The 9,084-nt window shown below is 46.7% G+C and overlaps 5 non-coding genes across 5 annotated transcripts; all 5 read right to left on the bottom strand.

Annotated features, from left to right (window-relative positions):
* Nucleotides 1–2,543: 2,543 nt before the first annotated feature.
* Nucleotides 2,544–2,615, bottom strand: TRNAD-GUC (transfer RNA aspartic acid (anticodon GUC)). The gene has a single exon. It is a non-coding gene; the product is annotated as a tRNA-Asp (tRNA).
* Nucleotides 2,616–3,083: 468 nt separating this feature from the next.
* Nucleotides 3,084–3,169, bottom strand: TRNAY-GUA (transfer RNA tyrosine (anticodon GUA)). The gene is given in 2 exon segments: nucleotides 3,084–3,119; nucleotides 3,133–3,169. It is a non-coding gene; the product is annotated as a tRNA-Tyr (tRNA).
* Nucleotides 3,170–4,233: 1,064 nt separating this feature from the next.
* TRNAE-CUC (transfer RNA glutamic acid (anticodon CUC)) lies at nucleotides 4,234–4,305 on the bottom strand. Its single transcript has one exon. It is a non-coding gene; the product is annotated as a tRNA-Glu (tRNA).
* Nucleotides 4,306–5,538: 1,233 nt separating this feature from the next.
* Nucleotides 5,539–5,610, bottom strand: TRNAD-GUC (transfer RNA aspartic acid (anticodon GUC)). The gene has a single exon. It is a non-coding gene; the product is annotated as a tRNA-Asp (tRNA).
* Nucleotides 5,611–6,111: 501 nt separating this feature from the next.
* On the bottom strand, nucleotides 6,112–6,197 carry TRNAY-GUA (transfer RNA tyrosine (anticodon GUA)). The gene is given in 2 exon segments: nucleotides 6,112–6,147; nucleotides 6,161–6,197. It is a non-coding gene; the product is annotated as a tRNA-Tyr (tRNA).
* Between the last annotated feature and the right edge of the window lie 2,887 nt (nucleotides 6,198–9,084).

The following is a 9,084-nucleotide window of genomic DNA, read 5'->3' as shown; positions in this document are numbered from 1 at the left end:
GGAGACGGAATATGGGGCCATTCATCTACAGACCAACTTCAAAATAACGAAAATTGTTTTTTAAAACAACTCCTGAGTGTCCCGGCTTCGGCCTCTACTGATTTGATCCACCAAGAAACCGGCCTTAATTATATATCGGATCTAGCAGCTCTACGCCCTCTACTTTTGTGGCGTTCGATCTGGTATAAGAGTGAGACAGAGTTCACTCAGAAAATAATTCAAGATTGCCTTAAATTAGAGTACGCTTCCCGCATCCCATGGCTGAGTTATATTATACATTGGTATGGTATACTGTTTGATTTTAATATTTTAAAGGTGTCCGAATACACAATCCCCTTTTCAAAGAAGGAAATTAAGGTTTCCTTCTTGTCCTTTAAGAGGGGAGAGCGCCTGAAACTAACTAGGACCCAAAAGACTGTTGTGTTTTATAGGCAACTTGAACTCGAAAGTGGTTTTCAGGCTTATTTGTCCGATGTGTCCAGATTGTCACATCGCTTTGTTTTAATACGCCTGAGGCTGGGCATTGTACATCACTTGGTATCCTTCCCAGAAATAGGAGAGCGGTCTACTATGATATGTCCATGTGATAGTACCTCTAGCCAGAGTTGTTGTCATTTTTTACTTTTCTGTAAATTTTATACATTTTTACGGAAATTTTACCTGAAGCCTATCTTTTTAAAATATAACGTTCTTACAACAGTGGATGCAATGAACTTACTATGTGCCCTTGAGAATACGGATATTTGCTTTCGGGTTGCATTGTATATATTGAAATGTAGAGCAGCCAGGAAATCCATAATATTTGAATCAATTGCCATGGTGAAACTGTATACAAGCACATGACACTTTTTTGTCGGGATGGAAATATGTTTATTATATGTTGCAAGAACCCGAATGTTTACTTAGGCATATGTCACTTTAAAGAGTACTGGCTAAAGTCCAAGCTAAAGTACTTCTTTGTACTATGCACTTTTATTGTAATATTTTTGTTATGCTGCTACTATTTTGTATGTGATTGTTCGAAGTATTTTTAGGCATATGTCATTTTAATGAGTACTGGCTAAAGCTCTAGTTGAAGCACTTTCTAGCACTATGCACTTTTACTGTAACACTCCTTTCGTCTGCTGCTACTAGTTTGTATGTGATTGTTAAATTATTCTTAGTATTTATTAAATAATGTTGCTCCGTTGGTGCATCACTTCATGGGCCATCTATGGAAGGTACAGTTACGTTTCCTTCCAATTTAGTAGGGTAATTATAAAATTTGCATTATGATGATTTTATAACATATAATTTGGATGTATTCTTGTTTTATTGTTGCTTTTATGGTTGTGTTATGCAAACCGAATAAAGCTTTCTAAGAAGAAGAGTGGAAGGATGGATGTAAGGATGGATGAGTGAGTGAAAAGGAGGGTAGATGGACAAAAGGATGGATAGTTGAGTGAAGGGGTGAAAAGGTGGATGGATGAGAGAAAGGATGGATGGATGAGTGATAGGGTCAATGGATGGATTCATGAGTGGATGAGTAGATGGATGGGTGGATGGATGGATTGATGGCTAAGTGAAAGGGTCAAGGGAGAGAGAAAGGGAGGATGGATGGATGACTGAAAAGGTGAATGAGTGGAAGGATGAATGACTGGGTGGATGAATGAGTAAGTAAAAGGATGGCTGAATGGGTGAAAGGGGAAATGGCTGGATGGATGAGTGAACGGATGGATGGGTGGAAGAGTGGATGGATGAGTGTACGGATGGATATTGTGAAGTGGTGGAAGGATGAGTGAAAGTGTGGATAGATGAATGAAATGATGGATGGAAGGAAGGATACATGATGGATAAGTTAGCAAATGGAAGAATATGTTTGGATATTGATGGGCTTACTTATATACTATTGCACGACCTCCTCTGATGTGTCTGTAAAACGTTACTTTTGTCTCAAAGTTTTGTCCTGAATTTACACCCATGCCAGTTTGTCTCCCTACTGGACAGGGTTTTACTTACAATGCAGGGGCCTGTAGTCCTATCATGTCCCAATATAGAGGGTAAACACCGACCTGTGTTAGGTACTCATGCTGGACCTGGGAATATAAGATCTCTGATGAGGGTGGTGGGGCGTGCACGTCCGCCCAGTGGCACTTTTACTTTCACAATGTGTCTGTAAGTTTTACACTTTTACGCTTAAATAGATAAATGTGACACCTTCGTATAAAACAATTCCCCATTCAGATCCCGCCCCCAACATTCTATTTGTTTAGCATGAAGAATACTCGTTAAAATGCATTTTCCATGTAGTTCTTTGATTTTAATATCATATATGTTTATATAAATAATAAGCCTCAATTACTTTTTACTTTTTCAATTACTTAAAAGAAAAGGCACAAATGCAATCCAAAAGGTAAAAGACTTCTAAATATTTTAACATGTAAAGGTGTGGCCATTAATAAAAAGAATCAGCAAATTGTAATATCAGTATATAACTGTATAAATTGCATTTAAAAAAGGTTTTCTATTGTCAAAACGTTTGCTTAGTTTAAAAAAAAGTGAATCTCCCCGTCGGGGAATTGAACCCCGGTCTCCCGCGTGACAGGCGGGGATACTGACCACTATACTAACGAGGACTCGATGGGTGCTCCACCGCTGAGCAGCTGCTTGTCGCGGCTTCAACCCGCCCTGTCCCGCCTGTGACTGATGGGTCTCATTTCCAGCTCCTCGACACCAAGGCAGGGGGCCACGGGCTCGACACACACTCTCCTCCCTCTCGCCTCCCAGCAGACGCTCCCAGCAGCATCACCTGATGCCAGAGTCACCACAACCAGCTCCCAGGGCTGCTTCAGACGGGGCCCGGCCTGGCTCTTCAGCCCAGGGGCCCCTGGCTCTGTCTGATGAGGGGGCATTGCAGCGGGGGCTGCACACAGGGAGGGGGGCGGGAGACTCTCCCACAAGCCTCCCCCCCCCCCAGCCGGAGGAGAGAGCTGGGCTGTAAAGGTGAAGAGAGGAGGCAGGAAAAGCCCCGGCGTGTGAGGGTCTGAGAAAGAGGCGCTTTCTATTGTGAAGCAGAGGGAAAAAAAGTGAAGAGTTTGCAAAAGTCCTTCGAGCCGGATTTGAACCAGCGACCTAAGGATGACAGACACTCCACTACAGTCCTCCGCTCTACCAACTGAGCTATCGAAGGCTAGGTTGGGAGGGTATGACAAGGCGCTATATCACATGAGGAGTGGGCGCGGAGCCCAGCCATCTACCTCGCATTCTGCTTCTAAACACCAACTCAAGGGCTTGAGAAAACACCAAACTCTCCAATGGAGACTTTCCTTTCCTAAACAAAGCAAGCAAAGGAAAAGAAACAGGCCACCTGCGTTTCCCAAAGCTTCTTCCAAATGCTAAGACATCACTTAGCGCTCCTTAGAACAACCAGTCCAGACACAGTCACAGTTACAAACTACCTTATAAACGCCTCTCAAGGGCGACTGTGACTGGCGCCCCGGACCAAACACCCCCCTTCTCTCCAGGCCCCCAGGTGGAAGAATAGGAGACCTCACCCGGAGGATACAGACTCCAGAGTGACGGTCTAGACCCGACCTTTGTGAGACATGACTGCACCAGGGCCGGACTGGCCAGGAGGCTAAAGAGAGAGCCCCCGCCGTACAGACAGACTGAGGCACTCCGCCCATCCTGCGTAAAACCGGGCTTGAGGAGCAGTGTCCCGCCCGCCCGTGTGCCTCTCTCCCGCCGATGCTGCTTTTCCCCATCTGGCTTTCCTTTCATAGTACTTTCATCCTCTTTGCCTCCTTCCACCCAGCAGATATCCGCGAAACTAGGTGGCTCGCAAAACACTGTCCGTCTGACAATTGGCTCGGGCCTGTAAACAGATTGGGAAGCAGCCATCTCCGAAGATATAGTATTGCAACCTTCAGAAGCGAGTCTCTTCCTTTCAAAGCTGTCCTGAAACTAGACTCTTGATAGAACTGGAGACCCATAGAAACAGGCCTCCTGGATTTGCCAATGCATCTTCCAAGTGGAAATACATCCGTTGTGAAGAATAAGCTTTGACGACCAGCATTGACTTTTCTATCAGTGCTTTGTCTCTGTCCCTGAACGGTCACGTTGTTATTAGCAAGTGGCAAGTCAAGTAAAGAAGAAATGTACGTAAAGAATGATTTGCGATGTAAAACCTTCAAAAACGTGTTTAAATAGGAGGCCCCAAAAAATGGAAGTACAGAGTGTAAAAAAAATGTCCCCTTCCCTGACCGGGAATCGAACCCGGGCCGCGGCGGTGAGAGCGCCGAATCCTAACCACTAGACCACCAGGGAGCACCCACTCTTCCCTTGGAGCAGCTGCTACAAGACATACCAGCAGGGTCAGGCCACCTCTGCTTCTGTCACAGTGTTTGCTCATCAACTACAGAAAGCACTGAAAAGCACATCAATCTAACACTGGCAAGATAGTCTTTACTGCGCTTTCGAGAACATCAACAGACACAGAAAACACGCTGCTTTCAGGCACACCCCCAACAGAGCAACCACCTCGGCCTTAAATAGGCTCAGAACTCGGGAGAGTTTGCATCCCTGGAAGATGCAAGGAACCTTCATAACACACAAGGAACCGGAGAGCGGAAAACAGCAGGAACCAATTATAACCATCCAGAAAAATACCAGTCACTGTCCCAGGTCAGCGCCTCTTCTCAGGGCACCGGCGGGAGGTCAGCGCCTCTTCCCAGGGTTCCGGCGGGGGGTCAGTGCCTCTTCTCAGGGCACCAGAGGGAGGGCAGTGCCTCTTCTTAGGGCACCAGCGGGGGTCAGCGCCAATTTTCAGGGACCCTTCTCGGGGATCCCTGAAGCTCGTCCAAGGCCTCGACAAAGCTCTCAAGTTAGCCCAGACCCGAATATGAGCGCTTCTCCAAGCCCAGGCGGTTACTTTGGATGCTGGCTCCCCTTGGCCTGAGTTTAGAGTGTTAGGAACAGGACTGCAAGTCCCAGAATACACTGCTATTACCTGACCGGAATTTGGTTTTCGTGCTGGACCTAGGCAATATAAGATCTCTGATGAGGCTGGTCGGGAGTGCAGGCCAGTGGAAATGTTACTTTTACAATATGACTGGAAGTTCTAAACCATTAGACTTAAACAAAGAGTTTTTAAAAAAGCTTCACCGTCATATAAAATAATTCCTCATTCAGAGCACGATCCATCATTTCATTGATGTTTCTTTAAAAAAGAAAACGGGCTTAAATGCATTATGTTGATCATGCAGTCCTTTGATTTTGATGTCAATAATAAATAACCCTTCGTGCACGTTTCTTTTTCCAATAAAGTACACAGAAGCTGAACATGAAAAGGAAGAAATGCTTCCCAAAAAGTGTCCGACTTAAAAATCGCCTGTGATTGATTTGAAAAATGATGAGATTGCATTAGTAAGTCTTTCAGTTCACGGAGATGACGTCATGCATGAAAAGCGCCAGTACACAATCGCAGGGGTGTCACATTCTAGATGCCATTTAAAATAGGGATAGAATTGTCATGCTTTAAAAAAGGCCGACAGAATCATCCTCCCCGTCGGGGAATTGAACCCCGGTCTCCCGCGTGACAGGCGGGGATACTGACCACTATACTAACGAGGAACCGATGCATCTCGACCTGCTGGGCCGCTCCTCATGTGTCCTTCAAGCCGCCTCTCCTCGATATGCTGCTAGTTCGTGCCATTTATCAACTCCTTCACACCAACACAGGTGGGGGGGGGGGGGGCAGAGGTTCAACAAACACACACACTCTCGCCCACGATACACACACAAACACACTCCTCCCTCACACCTCACAGCAGCCCTCTCGCCTCCCAGCAGACGCTCTCAGCAGCATCCCCTGATGCCAGAGTCACCACAACCAGCTCCCAGGGCTGCTCCAGACGGGGCCCCGGGCTCTGTCTGATGAGGGGGCATTGCAGCGGGGGCTGCACACAGGGAGGGCGGGAGACTCTCCCACAAGCCTCCCGCCCCAGCCGGAGGAGAGAGCTGGGCTGTAAAGGTGAAGAGAGGAGGCAGGAAAAGCCCCGGCGTGTGAGGGTCTGAGAAAGAGGCGCTTTCTATTGTGAAGCAGAGGGGAAAAAAGTGAAGAGTTTGCAAAAGTCCTTCGAGCCGGATTTGAACCAGCGACCTAAGGATGAGAGTCACTCCACTACAGTCCTCCGCTCTACCAACTGAGCTATCGAAGGCTGGGCTGGTTACACATGACTAGGCGCTGTATGGCATTAGAAGTGGTTCTGGACTGGGCACTATTCTGTGTCTTAACACTTGATAAAGCTGCAAACCCGACAAATATTTAACTAACAGGGAAACGTCTGAGTCTTGACTGATTTTCATGATATATTTACAATTATTATTTTGGGATCCAAAAGTTAATAATGGGGTTATGTTATATAGTTATATATATATGTAGCGCTCAAACACCGTAGGTTTCCTGGTATATTTGTTTTTTATTTATTTAGGGTGTTTCGTGTTTACTGTTGGATACATTATTGCTGTAGATCCTGGGTAACATGTGTTATAGTCTTTTAAGAGTTATTTTTTTCGTTCGGATGTTCTTTGTAGCATTAAATACTTAAATGTGTTTTTGCGGTTCGTGCATTTTAATTATAAAAATGGTAATCGCCATGGGATCCACAAGTTAATAATGTGGTTATGTTATCTAGTTATATATATGTTAAACTTCATCAGGTGTAACATTTTATGTTTTTGCTCTGTGACACCAGGGGCTGGTTTTACTTAAAGTTCAGGGGCTGGTCCTTGTAACAGGATCTGTTTAAACACCAGAAGGTGACAAGAGGGATGTCCCCTCTGACCTATCAGAGCTCTTATATGCTGTGGGTGTAACAAAGATGATAATAGGAGGAGACTGGGTTGAAATGCGGAGCCATTGTCAGCCCTTTGCCCCTCAGCAGCATCGCCTCAACGTCAGTCCCACCTCCTCTATAAAAGAGGCCTGCAGGAATCCAGTCTGAGGGGTCAGAGGGCAATCAGAGGCTACCGGGCCATAGTTGTATCAAGGAGGGGTGTTTACTTCTGGTGCCCCGGGGCCTCCGTACTCTGGGCCCCCGAACTAGGGACCAAGCCCCCCTTTTAACACCTGACTCAGAATAACAAGACAGAGCAGCCGAAAGCTTACTTGGGGACCCACATGTATGAAAGGAAGAAATGGGGGAAATAAACTGCACCCTGACTCTATAGTGCACACTTGTTACATCCGGTGTAAACATAGATACACATTTTGATTTATAACTTGTTTACATTTGACATGAATAAATATGGAATCAGTTGTACTTTAGAATGTTTAACCTGCCCTCCCATGCTTCAGTCGTATCTTATCCTACCCGATTAAAAAAAACAAATTCGTTTTTCCATTCGGTTCTTTTAAATTGAAATGATGTCAGAAAGGAACAACACAGCAGAGAATGATTACAAATGTGTGTTGCTTTTAACCTCAGGGGCCTTATTTATGAAGGCCTTGCGCCGCCGGTGCGCCACTTTTAAAATGGGAAAAAGTGACGCACTGCGGCCGCAAGGCCTTCATAAATAAGGCCCCAGGGGCCTCATTTATGAAAAGTGACGCATCGCTGCGTGAAAACAGTGATGTGTCACTTTTCACTCCGCCCTCCTTGTGACACCAATGATACGTCATATTTAATGTATGACGCATCATGGCGCTCGGAGTTACAGATACGTCAGTATTTCTGACGTATCTGTAAGCGCAGAAGTGACGCATTGCTGGAGTGTGTCACAAAAGTGACGCAACTCCAGCAATGCGCCCTTTCACATGGGGCAAGCTCCATGTGAAAGGGCCTGCATCAGTCTTACGCCTGCTGTGAGGCAGGCGCAAGATTTTGACGCAACGTCGTCCTAAAAGTGACGCAGTGAAATTTTATAGATTTCACTGCGTCACTTCTACGACCCTTCCTTGCGTCAATACGCCCCCCTTGCATACATTATACCTGGCGCAGGTATAATGTAGCGCAGGGGTTTACAAAGTGACGTATCTACCTAGATGCGTCACTTTGTAAATATGGTGCAACAAGGCACATTATTTACGCTGCTGGTGCGTCACAAAAAGTGACGCACCGGCGGTGTAAAAGTGACGCACGGCCTCATAAATGAGGCCCCAGATGTTTACTTTTGTAAACACACACCGCAGAGGCTCTTCCCTCCGCTCTCCCAGAATGCTGTGCGGGATTATTCGGGGTCTGCCCCTGTCAAGGCTGCTGATGTCCCATTGCTGCTCCAGGGCCCTGTGGGCTGTGAGTGCTGTGGCGGTGCTGCCCCCTGGCGGTCAACCTGAGCATCTGAAGATACCAAGGAAGCAGCTGGCCGGTCACTGGAGAGGGGTCTGTGGGGCCCTCAGCCTGGTGAGGAGACACAGGAGTGAAGTGTCCTGGGGAGAGGGGCGTGGCTTTGTCTGGCTCCTGGGGGGGGCAGTAAGAGTCAATGTGGGGGCTGCTGCTGTCCTCTGGTCCTGGGTTCTGGGTCTGGGGAAGTTCCAGGGTTGTAAATAATGAGACAAGAGCAGGTTGTGGCACAAATCCTGACCCCTCATTCCTTCGGGTTTGTCAGGAGTGGGGGTCTGTGACCCATTGATTGTCAGACTATGGGAATGCCCCGGTTACTTACCGGTAATCTTCATTACTCCGAGTCCATGTCTTCCTCGCCACAGTAATAAACATATGAGCCTCCGGCTCCACACAGAACTCCAAGTAAATTAAAAGAGCAGCGCTCTAGTCTCCCCTCCCTCCTCCAATATGGCCCCAGAGGCTTCCACCAATCATATAAAAGGACACATATCAAGCATCACAGCCTGAAAAACCAAGCCGCAGACATGAAGCCACAACCAGGGCCGGGAGGGAAGGGAAACTATACTGTGGCGAGGAAGACATGGACTCGGAGTAATGAAGATTACCGGTAAGTAACCGGGGCATTACCTCCTCGTCCAGTCTTCCTCGCCACAGTAATAAACATATGAGCCGATACCAAAGCAATCAGCTTCATGTAAGGAAACAGACCACACCATCAGTGCAGCGAAAACATATTTTAATATACAGAGGCATAACAACC

Source organism: Lissotriton helveticus, chromosome 1_2, assembly GCF_964261635.1.
Source record: "Lissotriton helveticus chromosome 1_2, aLisHel1.1, whole genome shotgun sequence".
Classification (NCBI taxonomy): Eukaryota; Metazoa; Chordata; class Amphibia; order Caudata; family Salamandridae; genus Lissotriton; species Lissotriton helveticus.
The sequence above is the reverse complement of the archived record's forward strand: the minus strand, read 5'-3'. Positions and strand labels throughout refer to the sequence as shown.